The following is a 13,608-nucleotide window of genomic DNA, read 5'->3' as shown; positions in this document are numbered from 1 at the left end:
TTCTCTACAGAAAAAAAGTGGACCTTCAAATATTTAACTTAGATAGGCACTTTTTGAAATTCTAGTAATCTTATTCTATGCGTAAGGTAAAGTATGAAATCATAAAGATTAATCAAATCATTGCTTTCTCACTTTTGAGATTAGACTGTGTGTGGTCAGAAATGTGTATTAATACAAGAGATTCAGTGGGGGCAATTAGAATTACTTGAAGAGGAGATCTAGAAGCAGAGGAACAGCACACATTTTCAGTAAGATGGATCAAAAATTTTTTTTTAACTTCTTGGATTTAGATTTTTAATTCAACCTGTACTCCTTGATAGCAGAGACTCTGGGAAAATTAATCTCTTTGATTCCTACTTTTTTCATCTACAAAGTAGGGATAGTAATGTTTATCTTGATGTTTTATTATAATAAATAATAATGTATGTGGAATATTGACAATCAGTGGTAGCTCCAACGATGTACTAATTGAAATAATTACAGTGATAATGACTCACTCATTCACTTTTAGTTCTTAGGAACTTGCAGGATAAGAGAGGTTAGAAATAATTTGATCAGCACTGATTTACTTTTGGACACTTCCTGTATCCCTGTAAGATAAATCAGGGTTAATGGTGATGCATGGAGGTCCCCAGCAAGGGAAATTTCTTTCCCCAGAGCCTCAGAATCCATTTAACTACTTGAAAACTTAATAAAAAAATTTCCGGTACCCTGACCATAACTTGCAAACCCTACAGCTTGTGTGAATCCATTGAGGAGAGATGCGTGCAGAGCAGGAGACAGGACACTCTGTCTCTAGTGATGACTCCAACTTGAACACAGCTTGGTCAGGCACAGGGAGCATAGCTCATGCTGCCCTTGGAAAGAATAAAGTGGTGTGTCATTTATAAACAGCAGCCTTTTTATTCTTAAGTTTGCAGGAGAGTAATTACCATAGCAACAGCTATCCCCTCCAATGCAGATAAGCACAAGAATATCCCTTATTAGAGAGACTGGCAATTTGGGAGGTTCTAATCCTGTTATGATTTATTTTAAAAACCCTTTAATTTTAAAGCAATTTAACAAGTCCTTTTGTCATATTTTCCTGGGATGTTGCATAAATTCCATATAATAGTTCTTGGGGCTGGAAGCTACCTCCTAAAGAAGTCTACTTTCTCCAATCCTGGTCTTCAGACAGATAAAGTTTCTCCATTTAATGAAAATTAACTGAAAAATTAATTGCTTTAACCGGTTACCTTCAACAAATGGTCCTGGCCCTATTCGTACCTTAAATTTATCTTGATCATGGTTTTTCCTAATCCAGTTCTCCTTCTGAATTCCCTGTTTTGGTTAATGGTACCTGTTTCTCTCTCTAGAAATAAAAGTTCACAACTGAGTGTCATTTGATACTCGTATACTACAGCCTAAAATTGTTGACCTCCTGCCAAATTTGCTGTCCTAATACAGTGATTCCTAGCCTGTGTGAGAGTCACCTGTGGAGCCTTTTAAAAATACTGCTCCTAAAACCCATCCCTGGATATGTTGGGGTATAAGTATCTGTATTTTGAGTCATGAAGGTTTCATAGATATTGAAGAATAAATGCAATAAAAAATACAAAATAATGCAATATAAAATACAAAAATAAAGTGTGGATATAATAAAATGATTTTTTAAAGCTACCATGCAGTTCAAAAAGATGGAACATTACCAGTAGAACTGAAGTCTCTTAAGTACTACTGGTCTACCATTTCTTTCTCCCTCTCTTCAAGGGAAATTTCTATTCTGAATGTTAACATTATTTTCCCCTTAGGTTTCATTGTAGTTTTCTTACAGATATGTGTCTTCCTAACCAACATATGGTCAAATTTTGTTTGTTGAACCTTATGTCTATACTCTGTGACTTGCCTTTTTTATTCTCCATTATCATTTTGAGATTCGTCTGTGCTGGTGCCTACAGCTGTGGCTCATTTATTTAATATAGTACCCTACTTACCACTACAACCCAATTGATTCATCCACTGTCCCATGGATGGATATTTAGATTGTTTTTCTTTTTTTCCCCAGAGGCACATATTATACAACTTTTTTAGGGCATACACCTAGGAGCAGAATTACTGGACTGCATCTTCACATTTACATTTTCAGCTTTCCAAAATAATGCCACATTTTTCCCCCCATAGTGGTTATATCCATGTGCTCCCAGCCGTACATGAGAATTTGTGTTGTTCCATATTTCTGTCTTCACTTGTTAATGCCCAAGTTTTTGGTTTTGTTTTTTGTTTTCATACTGGAGGATGTAAAGTAGAATCTCACAGTGATTTTAATTTGCCTTTTCTTGATAACTAATGAGGCTGAGCATCTTTTCTTTTGTGTATTTACCATTCTTGTTTCCTCTTCTGCAGAATTCGTGTTCTCTTTTGCCATGCATCTGAATTTTTAAATTTCCACAGGTAATTCGGAAAGCAGACAGGAGTGAGAGGAACTGCCTCTGTGTCTGTCCCTTCCTCATTGTTCTTACTGTGTCTGCACATGTTCAGGCCCTCATCACCTCAGAACATCTCATCTATTTACAGTACTCCTCTCACTGGTCTCTGATCATCTGGTCTCCCACCATTAATTCATCTGACCAGGTTCTTCTTCCTGGAACTTGGTTCTGACTGATTATCCAACTTCCTTGTAGAAAATGTTGCTGACTTCATATTGCCTGTAAATAAAGTCTGAACTTCTTGTACCTTTTTGATTAATACCTACCTACGTATTGGTACCTCTAGTTTCATCATATACCTTTCACTTCTGTCGATCCTAATATCTTGTTAATAGCAACATGAGCACCACGATTTCTTCTTTCATGCCTGGTCACTCATGAGTTCCACTGCTGTAACATTTTGTAATTGTATATAGTTCCTTTATTCTACTTACCACTTTCTACCTGGTGTTATTGTTGCCTTTGCCAGGCAGTGAATCCATGAAGGTACAGTCCTTCATTTTCCCCACCCCCATCTCAGTGCCTTTTATATACTAGGTGATAGTAGTTTTTTGTGGATGAATGAAATTGTGGAGTGGAAATAGAACCCAACTTTTAGAATTTAGTCTTCTTATTTTCTTTTTCCGTTAAACTGATCAACTCCTCAGGGCCAAGAACTGAGTCTTATGAGTTGTGTCTATGATTTTTCCTAACTAGAGTATCTTTCACATGCTTGGTGTGAAGATGAAAGAAGGTCATGGGCTTTATTGTTGATTTGTTTTGACAAATGTTTTGAAAATTACACAACCTCTACCTTTAAGATGAAAGATACTTTGAAAAAAATTCTTAGTGATGAGAAATAGTAAATATTTTAATGTGAGTCTGCTTAAAGAAATCAGTTTAAATTTATTAGAAATTAAATCTGGTGATTAAGCTTTTTAAGTAACTGGGCAGTTTTACTTATAAAAAATATTGACAGGGCTCTGTATGCAAAAAATATTAAAGGATTAATTATGAAGAAATAGAAAGGAATAAGACTCAATTCCTTGTGTGACTTATAAATTGACCCTAAAGTCATTTCTACATGAATGTTCCAAAAAATATTTTTAGAGATGACATCATTGAAATATATATATAGTCTCCACCAAAATATTCCATATATATCCAATTTATTCACCAATAGATTCTCTTGTTTAAAACCTTTCTTGTCATTTTACAATCTCATCTTACAATAAAGTTTTCTTGGTAGATTTTTGTGCTGTTGATTCTGAATGCAACTTTGTTGCTGCTTCCTCAGGTCTCTGAGTTGGGCTGGTGTGCAAGCAATAAGGAGGACCAGGTTCAGAAGCCCAGATGAATCAGGCTCCTTAGTGATACCCCATATCATGAGAATGGTTACTTTGGATGATACCAAAGGTCCAGTAGACCTAGCCTATCTCTCAGAGTGAAAGTAGAAGAATGTGGATATTTCTTTAATGAAATTTCCCTATATCATTTAGATCAGTAGCAGACCTGCTTGGCTGGTAACTCCAAAGTATTTCTTACCCCTTTCTTCTTTTATGTCTTGTCCCCTTACACTAGAAGTTGAAAATCCAGATACTTGGATGTGACTCAAAGATACTTGGTGAAAGACTATTGAGAACCTTTGAGAATGATAATTTTCTTCCCAATGAAAAGGATAGGCATATGAAGAGAGGTCATTGACATCATTTCTTCTCTTCTTTCTTGGGATGTTGTTGAGGTGATAACTATATATGAAACTGTAAAAGTCATTCTGTGACTACGAGGGCAAAAAGCCAGTGCACTGAGCTGAGGTATGGAACACAAGAATGGAAAGAGGCTGGTTCATGATGATCCTATTAAGCAACAGAATGAACCCTGGAAAAGCCACCTCCACACTTGGTAGAAGTGAAAAATAATTGTCTTATTGTTTACTGTTCATTGGGTTTTCTGTTATTTGAAGCTGAATACATCCTAAGTGATAGAATCACCCATCTGTAATTCTCTCTATAATCTTCTTGAAAATATCTATCTATCTATCTATCTATCTATAATTTTAACAACCTCTTGGTGAGTTTTTCTGTTATCTGTCCTGAAATGAGCTTCACAAGACTCTCCTTTAATTTCTTTTCCCAAGATTTTATAACAACTTCTTACTCATTCTTTTTATATACTACATCTTTCTGGCACTGGGTGTGAATACTCTTATGATGATGATATTATCATCATTATGGAAATCTGACTCATATTAAAATTTCATCATATTTTACATCTGTACTGCCCTAAAATGTCTGTGCTCATCTACATGTAGGAATGCTTGGTTTACAGAAGAATTGCTGATTTTGCCCCTTTACTGCATTTTAACAAACTCTTCACCTACGGGACAACTTTCCTTCCCGAAGTCCACATTTCCGAGAAATTCATGAGGCTTCTTATTTTGGAAAAATTGCCTTATTGGAGCTAGGTTTACCCAGAAATCCTTGTAATGCTTCCTTGCAAAATAACTTTAGTAGATAAGTTGTTATTTATCTTTTTGTCCATGCTTCCTAACTTCCTGATGGAATTTAATGGAATCATTGAACTTCAACCATAGATTTCCAGCGAATATGGGGCTTTTTGTTCTAGAGTGGGTGTAGGCAGATTTTTCCTGAAAAGGTCCAGAAAGTAAATGATTTAGGCTTTGCAGGCCATGCAGAAGGTCATTTTTGTTTTTATAACCCTTTCAAAATGCAAAAGCAATTTTTTTTTTTTTTTTTGCGGTACGCGGGCCTCTCACTGTTGTGGCCTCTCCCGTTGCGGAGCACAGGCTCCGGACACGCAGGCTCAGCAGCCATGGCTCACGGGCCCAGCCGCTCCGCGGCATGTGTGATCTTCCCAGACCGGGGCATGAACCCGTGTCCCCTGCATCGGCAGGCGGACTCTCAACCACTGTGCCACCAGGGAAGCCCGCAAAAGCAATTCTTAATGGTTCATACAAAAACAAGGCGTAGGTTGGATTCTGTCCATGGATTGTAGTTTACCAACCCTTTGTCTAGAGGGTTATTTTGCAATGTAAGCGTAAGAAGCTTCCACAACCCCCAAAATAGCTGAGAGTACTTAACAAAAGTCAAGAAAGGGAGAAGAGAAAGAAAAGAAAGTATTCTAGCATTTAGCATTTGTTGAATATAATAAGCGAGAGTCCCTGAGTAGACTCAGGTACATATCTTTTGGAGTGGGTTATTTCTACTGAGAACTAATTTTGCCATTTGTGGTTTGTTTCTGAAGGTTTTGTTCTCAGATGGCAACATTAAGTTCCCTCATTGTAGTCACAGACAACCTCTTTGAAAGTGTTAAAAGTCAAAATCACAAGTGGTGGAACGATATGTTTTCTTCTTCAATCAGTGGTTTTCAATAGGGAAAAAATAATAGGTTAAAGTAATGGTAAATGTCAGAATTTCACGTGTCACTTTTAAAGATCAAATTTTGTATAGTCCTGGTTAAAGTTATTAGGGGTATAAGTAGTATATAGTCCAGTGAGTGGAAGGGTGTACTAGGCATTAGTGCAGTTCAATACTGTTTTCAGTTCTGCTCCTCTGAGCATAGGAAGTATGCCCTTATCTGCTTCTTCCTTGAACATGTAACCTTGTCACTTTCTATGATGAGTGAAAGTGAGCAAAAGTAAGCAATGTCACATGGACTTGGAGAACATTTCATGAATGAGAAATAAACTTCTGTCATATTAAAGCACTTAGGGTCTTCCCTGGTGGCGCAGTGGTTAAGAATTTGCCTGCCAATGCAGGGGACACGGGTTCAATCCCTGGTCTGGGAAGATCCCACATGCCGTGGAGCAACTAAGCCCATGCGCCACAACTACTGAGCCTGCGCTCTAGAGCCTGCGAGCCACAACTACTGAGCCCACGTGCCACAGCTATTGAAGCCCGTGCGCCTAGAGCCTGTGCTCCGCAACAAGAGAAGCCACCGCAATGAGAAAACTGCGCACCGCAATGAAGAGTAGCCCCCACTCTCTGCGGCTAGAGAAAGCCCTCGCACAGCAATAAAGACCCAACACTGCCAAAAATAAAAATAAAAAAATAAATTAAAGCACTTAGACTTTGGGGATCATTTTGCTACTCTTGCATAATCTAGCCTGTCCTTACTGAGACAAAGATATATATCGTTGTGGAAATTTATAAATTGGTGGAAGTATATAATATACAAGTGTATATAATAAGTAATATATAAGTAATAAGTATATATAATTATAGAAGTTTTATTTTAAAAATAAAACTATTTTCTCAAATACAAGTTTAAGGAGATTTCTATTATATAAAGGTATAAATTGTGCAACTACTTAGAGCAGAAGCTGGAATGGCTCCTTCTAGCCAGCCTTCCCATCCCTCTCCTCGCCAGACTTTGAGATCTCTGAGATCCTTGGGTCCCATTTATAGAACTCCTAAGTCTTAACCAAGCTCAATTTATAAACCACAACTACAAGAAGATAGATTTTAGTTCAATAAAGGGAAATACTTTCCCTCAGTCAGAAATATCCAAAGATGGAGTGGGGCACTAAAGCGGGAGCTGCTGTCACAAGAAATGTTAAAGCACTGATTGATTATGCTGGGTATGTGGTAGAAGACATTCTCTCATTGGCTGGCCATTTCTAGACTCAGGGTTTCTGATTCTTAGATCTCTTTCAATGGATAACCTCCTCTATTATTCTTTATCTCTCCCCCACTTTTTTTGGTCTAATCTATCACTTCCTTTTTCATTTTATTAAAAATCCATTTATCTATCAATCTATCTGTATCCAGTAGTGTGCTTGTACAAAGCCAAGATAACCAAATTTTAAATTTTCAGTAGTTTTTAGAGCTAGTTGTTAAGAACACAGACATTATTAAAAGTTCCATTATGTAAACTTACAATGAAATAATTTATGTTAAAAAACTAGGTAATAACACTAAAAACTCATCACTTCCTAATTACTTTGCTACATATTACTATTATTTATGCTCTTGCGTTTATTTTCATCGATCACATCTGTATGGTGGAAACATACAATGGCATGCTACTGATGTCTCTCCCAACTTTGCCTTCAGTGATGTACATTGATAGCTTGAAATCAGCTATGGTGGGAGTATTTATAACAAATCATCAAACACTACAAGTCAGAGTCTTCTCCCTGGAGAACTGCTTGCTAAACATTTACCAGCACTCACCGTGTCCATCTATATCTCTCCCTGCCTCTAGAATTTAAGCTCCATGAGGATAGAGTCTATGTTCACTGTTGTTAGTGCTCAGTAAGTGTTTATTTATTGAATAGATTAATGACAGGGTCAGCAAAGAGTTTAAAAGAAGCAAGATGAGCGAAACCAGGGAACATGGAGTGGGAAGGTTTTGATGAGGTTGAAATTGCTTTGTGTTCTTTTGGCTGTGCCTGCCTGGGCTGTATTACACAGACAGTGCATAGGAAATGGCACCTAACATCATTCAGTTTGCAGACAGGGGTTATGCCTCCCAGTTCTCCAAGGAGATCTTTCCAAAGCAATCTCTGCATCATTCATAATTTCCTGAAGAAAATTTGACATCTTTTCTTTGCTTGTAGTATCTAATGCAATTGCATTTGTAGGCAAGGCTGCTGATTTGGGGGGCAAAGAGATAAAATCTTGACTCAGAAAAACCTTAACCCCCAAAACTCACTCTCAGCAAAATCAAAGAAGATAAGGCTGTGAAGTGGATTGTCTGTCAGTCTAGAGAAGCCAGTACAATTAGGTGGCCATCAAGGAAAACTGAGAAGGGAAAATGAAGGCAAATTACACCAACCATCTTAAAGAGGTTTCACTGAAAAGTTCCCTAGCCTGAAATCTATTGGTTATCTTAATGAACTAACTAGAGGCACCAACTTTTGACCAGTTGATGATGTATAAAAAGGTTTTCAGGGCTTCCCTGGTGGCGCAGTGGTTGAGAGTCCGCCTGCCGATGCAGGGTCACGGTTTCGTGCCCCGGTCTGGGAAGATCCCACGGGCCACGGAGCGGCTGGGCCCGTGAGCCATGGCCGCTGAGCCTGTGCGTCCGGAGCCTGTGCTCCGCAACGGGAGAGGCCACAACAGTGAGAGGCCCGTGTACCGCAAAAAAAAAAAAAAAAAAAAAAAAAAAGGTTTTCAGAGGGCATTTGAGCCGCTGTACACCAAGGTTCATGAGCTAGCAATCTGTAGGCAGTGTCTGGGCTACAGATATGTTAGGTCTATGTGGGAGTTAAGAAACTTGAATTAGTTTCTCACAATTAAATATCAGGGAATTTCCACTAAATATCTGGATTTCTGGCTTCTCTTGAAAATTCAGTATATCCAGTAACAACAGACCTGTATTCCCACAAGGCGAAAATCCACTTGAGTCAAGTAGTTTTACCCTCTTTAGATGGGTCATAAACTCTACAGCTCATCACCTTCCCCACCATGTCCCAATGTCCTGATGTCCATACCTGGTCTGCCCTGTTCCGTTAGGTTATTTGCCCGGTCCTTGTATTCTTTTGATATTGTTGAATAGCCATTTTCCTATGTAATATTGATAACATCTGACATTTGGGTGGCTAACAGGGGCTACATTCTGTTGTTTAGGAGCCAGTAATCCTTCCACTAGACAGTTAACCTCCCTGAGTCTCATTTTCTTAGGTATAAGTGAAATGGTTACCCCACATGATCACTAAGGCTTCTTGCTACTTGGTATTCTATGCTCGCACTGAATAACCTAAACACTTATACTGTTTTCTTACAGTTTTTGTTTCTAGCTTATATTTCTCTCTCTATGCTCTCTTTCTCCATCTCCATCTCTATCACTATCATTATGTAAAATATTATTTTTCTCTTACTGTGTATTTTAGACCATGATGCCTAAAGGTTATCTGTGGTAAAGAGAAAGAGTGTGGGACTTGATGGAAGTAGAGAAGTGTGCCTAACTATCCAGTCTCTATTCTTTCTTCTTATAAGAGAGAACATTTGCTTTGTTTAGAGTCTCTATAGGGCTTGAAGCAGAAAAAAAATGGTGATTCTAAAAGAGGATTCTACAACTCAGGGAAAATACTTCTTTTTTTTTTTTTTTTTAATTTCCACTGTATTTTCTGAGTATAATTTGCTTGAAATATCAAAGAGGTCAATTGCTGAAAATGTTCATTGTATACTTTTCCAAGCAGAATATAACAGCTGGCCAGGTCTTTGGCATTAAGCTACCATGGTGATAGATATCCTAGACTTACATATATAAAGGACAAAACAATTTATATTTTTCTTTGTAGTCTACATAAAATACCTATTTACATAAAGGATAAAGTGTTTACCACATCTAAATGTACAGCTTTTGAAACAGTATTTCTCAAACTTGGTTCACATCCATAAAGATACTCTCTCTAGTATGCTAGCTTCTGTGGTAGCTTGAGGACCCGATATAAGGTAAAAGCTGATGGGCAGCCTTGTTGGGATATGGTTTTGTTTCAGGCACATCTAATGGATGGTACTTTTATGATGCTTTTTTTTTCTGTTTGGATATAAAACATCATTATAAAAATGAAATACTTTTTTTTTTTTTTTTTTTAGTTTCATCCCTGGATGAGATATGCATCGTTACTTGTGTGAAGAGTTTTTTTCTCTCAATTTTTCTGTTCAAATTAAGAATGTATCTCTAGCCAGTGAAGCCTCTGTATGTAATTTGTATTTAAAGTGCCTAATAATTGACACTGTCTTTCTTAATAGGAAAGGTATTTCACTGATACTTTTTGCTATTTTGTGTTCTAGATTATTAAATAAATGTGCAGAATGACAAGAAATTTAATTGGCTCCTGAGTGCAGAGGATAATATTAGAGTTTATGTGGAAATAAAGATGTTAAAAAAAACCCCTATAGCAGAAACACATACTTTTAAGATTTAATAAGGTGTCTAATTTAGAAAATTTTGTTTGTACAATTTACAGTTTGGTCCCACTGATTCTTTCTTCTTCCTCTAGATCATTGCATTTTTTTTTTTTCTCTTCCATTTCTTTATTGCAGGAGCATATAGTGCTAGTGACTGATCTAGCCCTGGAGATGACTTGAAAATACCATGGTACTCTAATTGCATTCATTCCTTTACTTTCTTTTTCTTTTAATAAGAAAGGCAGAAAAAAATTTCCTGTTTCTCCTTGGAGTTTTTTGGAAAAGCTCTTCTAATGTTAATCATTCCTACTGATTTATAAGTTCTTAGGTTTCTGTTGCTTAAAAATGACAAGTGCAAGTGAAGGTTTTTGTGCAACCAATAAAGACCTTGAAGCTAATAAATGCTTTGCATGATTTCACTGTGTTGAACGATGAGCTTAAAAAGATTGTACTAGGAAAAATATTTTATTTCTGAAACCAGTTGTAACTAGTGGCTTGTGCAGTAGGCATATGTAAGATATGAAATTTTGCTCTATCCTTTAGGATTTGGAAATAACTATAACAGCTGAAGTTAAAATCCCATACTTTTTACCTTCAGCTTTCCAAGATTAGGTCTGAGTTCTTTTGTTAGATGCATATTTTTCTGTGATTTTAAATATAGGAAAAAAAGAAATAAGCAAAATGAAGCTAGTGTATGTGTATGCTTCAAAACATGAAACAAAAAAAGGTGTTCATCAAAGTTAATAGAAAGCTAAACTGGGGAATTCCCTGGCGGTTCAGTAGTTAGGACTCGGCACTTTCACTGTCGTGGCCTGGGTTTGATCCCTGGTGGGACTGGGGAACTAAGATCCCACAAGCAGAGCTGCCAAAAAAAAGAAAGGAAGAGCCAAAGAAAGAAAGCTAAACTGTGAAATCTAACCATGTCCTTAAAATTCAGTTAATAAATAGTCTAACAATCAGGAAAGAAGAAATAGAAGGCATCAGAATTGGAAAGAAAGAAAGAAAATTGTCTCTATTTGCTGATGACGTGATTTTGTATATAGAAAATCTTAACAACTCTAACAAAAAACTATTAGATCTAATCAATGAATTTAGTAAAGCTGCAGGGTACAAAATTAACATAACAAAAATCAGCAGTGTGTCTATACACTAACAGCAAAATTATCTGAAAAAGAAAGAAAATGATCTCATTTATGAGAAAAAAGTAGTTCTATTAGTTATTATTCATCAACAAATGTGGTAAGGATTGTGGCTTAAATATATATATATAGTTACATTTATATATATATATATATATATAAATGTATATACAAAACTATGGAAAGCATGAAGTTGTAATGGAAGTAAATGAATGTAAATTGCTCAAAATAAATGTAGATTAAACCAAGAAGCTATATTCAGTGTAGCATACTTTAAAATAATTTATTTAAAAGAATAAAAGGTTAAAAAGAGAAACATATAGTTATGCTTCTTAAACTTGATGCCAAAAATAATGACTAATTGGATTTTAATAGAATGATTTTCTTAGGACATTAAAAACATTATCCTGAATTTTTAAATGAATAGGTGTATTTTTATTATAACCTCTTAAAAGTTTAGTTGGTCTGTCTTTAGAATCTTTCAGTATTATGATTAGCACTAATGATACTAAAAATTTTTAAATGTAACACCTTGATGATTCAGTCTGGGAAAATAGAAGTAACAATGAAAAAATTTTCAAGAAAATATGAGCTGTTTAAGGCCATGTACCACCTCTTATATTATTTTAAACAAAAAACTTAGGAGTGCTCATTAGTTACCAGGCCCTGTGCTGGGCACCGGATTAATTAGACATACTTCCTGTCTCCAAGAACAGATGAAGTGGCTAGATTTGTTCCTTGTATGTGTATTATTCATCTCTGTGCTTTTAGCATCTAGTGCAAAGCTCAACACATAAAAAGCAGTCAATATCTGCTAGATGCGTTGAATTAAATATTTGTTGCCAGAGTGAAAAACTAAGATTTTGCACTCACTAAGTTGAGTCATGTTTGGGCTTCTCAGAAAGTTTGTAAATGGAAGAAAACAGAGGTGTGGGACCTCTTGAACTTGCTAGGATGCAAATTATTTAACAGTATTCAAATAACAGCATTGCATTTAAGCATTTATAGTGTTAAACATTTCTATTTGTTGTAACACTTAGTATAGTGGAAAGAGCAGGAGTCTGGGGGTAAGATACCTGTGTGATTGTGGGCAAGTGCCTACCGTCTTTGAACTTGAGATTTTTCATCTTTAACACGAGGGCCAAAGAAAGTTTCTTAATCTGAAGTCACAAATGACCTTAAAGGAGGCCTTGAATGACTTTATATGGTATTCAAAATGATGTGTGGATGTTTGAGAGTATATATTTTTACCTGGAGAAAAACTTCAATAGATTCTCAGGAGTCTACACTCAAATTTTCTTTCTGCCACCCAAGTTTAATTTCTGGTCTAAACTGTCTCTAAAGTTTATTTTACTTTAAAAAATAGTCTTTGGCATAACATGCAAAAATTTTGTTCGTAATTAAAGTTAGGAAATAAAACTTTCAGCTTGTTATTATATAAGAGAAATCCCATTTTGGGTCATTCTCTGTTTCCTACCTTAATCAGATAATTAACCTATCAATCAGCTAATGAACATCTATTGATAACTGTTATATATTTTGAACTGTCGTAACAAAGGGGAATAGTGAAGTGTATACCAATGTCTTCCTTCAAAGAACCCAGACTAAAACCCAAAGACTAAATCAAGCTAATCTTTCATTTCAGTGTAGTTGTAGAGATGAATCTTACACCATGGAAAATTAGAGGGAAGCTATATTTAAGACTATACTGGCTGTAAGTGAAACATATTATTCATTCTAACTGATGTATTTAGGAGATATTTCCAAAGTTTTGTGTTAATCCATGCAAGAGAAATTTATTGAGCACTGACTGTATGCCAGGCACAAAAATACACTAAAAATAATACATGGTCTTTCAACATTAGGGACTGTCATAGTGTGGGAAATAGACACAAAAACAAATCATTATAGTGTTGTGATCCAGCATTATATTCAGATATGCAAAAAGTGCACGAGAAAACAGAAGAGTCACTCTAAGCTGACCCACAAAATGGCTCTCAGTGGTCTCAAGTCTAATTGAGTGGTACAATAAATAAACAACTAAAACACAGGACAAAATATATTGTAGCAAAATTTGCTATGAAGTTCCATGCTGCTTCTGAGGATGGAGAGTTCTCTATCATCTATGGGGAAGGGAGTTTGAGG

General features: G+C 36.1%; 1 protein-coding gene across 3 annotated transcripts in view; it reads left to right on the top strand.

Annotated features, from left to right (window-relative positions):
* The window catches only part of PDE4B (phosphodiesterase 4B), a 592,044-nt gene that overhangs the window by 31,894 nt on the left and 546,542 nt on the right, over positions 1 to 13,608 (top strand). The gene's annotated exons all lie outside the window — the stretch shown is intronic.

This window comes from Globicephala melas, chromosome 1 (genome assembly GCF_963455315.2).
Source record: "Globicephala melas chromosome 1, mGloMel1.2, whole genome shotgun sequence".
Lineage (NCBI taxonomy): Eukaryota > Metazoa > Chordata > Mammalia > Artiodactyla > Delphinidae > Globicephala > Globicephala melas.
This window is presented reverse-complemented; position numbering and strand designations above follow the sequence as displayed.